Genomic DNA, 1,214 nt, shown 5'->3' on the forward strand with positions numbered 1-1,214 from the left:
TTATATGAGAACACCTAGAATGAAGATGTACACATTTTCATTTTAAATGCACTTATTATTCTTTGCCAGCTCTACAGCAGATAGTAAAATAGTAAAAAGTGAATGCTATCTAAGATAGATGCAGAAAATGGTGATCACTGACCTCTGATAACCTATAAGATTTGTTCTGACCTTTGAAGAAATAGTTAAAAGAATTAGGTCAAAGAAGAGTGATAAAATTTATTCACATAATTCGTAAACTTATTGGTTGACCTTACCTGACTCAGGAATACAAGGTTAAAATTTAGTGATTAACCTTACTTGACCTTATCTGAGCACACATAAGTAATCATACAATACTATTTTATCAAGGAAACTCCTATACGTCGCTTGCCGTATCTGACTTCTGTGTTACACAGCAAAGCACTCAGGTTAGAGATCAAATCACATCGCTTTCCTTTACATTATTTAGGAAATGAACATTAATACTTTTTATTTGACATAAAAACCACGCTAATTTCTCCAATGTATGAATATTATTCAAATTGTAAATTAAATACTGTGTGTTTACACCACATTCCTTGATTAAATCGAAGTATTCTAATGCGAAAAGGTCAACCAAACAGTAAAAAGAAATATTACATGATCATATACCTGCTAAAAATAATCCCTCCTTTCAGATATATGTAATGATGTAGATGAAGGGGCAAAATCATAGATTATACAAAATAAGAACATTTTCAAGCAAGAAATAATTCGGTCTAGTTCTTCAACTAAAACCAGAGGAGTTCTTTGTTTCTCAGGTTGAGTTCTGGCCTCTTTGCAATATACTCTGTCACGCTGACGTTTTCCCCAAACATCAACTTCATTCCCCATACATCAACTTCATTGCAATATCGCCACAACTTTTACCTGCCCTTTTCATATAACATACATTTACGATTATGATGACCAAAGTGATTTCTTCCTTCACAATAACATATCCCTTTCATCGTCAAACTCAGTTTATCTTTGCTAAATCGGGGTTATATGCATTTCTACCTTACATGGGGGAAAACGTCATCCCATTTTTCTTTTGAATTATACATGTGTGTTTCATAAATACAATTATAAGTTGCTTTATCCTGGCCAAATGCTGTAAGAAAAAAATATTTGTGTGTTTAGTAGCAGGAATCGTACTGCCATATATCACATATACTCTGTTACAAAGAAAATGCAAGATTATAAATTCAGAA

Source organism: Penaeus monodon, chromosome 22 (genome assembly GCF_015228065.2).
Source record: "Penaeus monodon isolate SGIC_2016 chromosome 22, NSTDA_Pmon_1, whole genome shotgun sequence".
In the NCBI taxonomy this organism is placed as follows: domain Eukaryota; kingdom Metazoa; phylum Arthropoda; class Malacostraca; order Decapoda; family Penaeidae; genus Penaeus; species Penaeus monodon.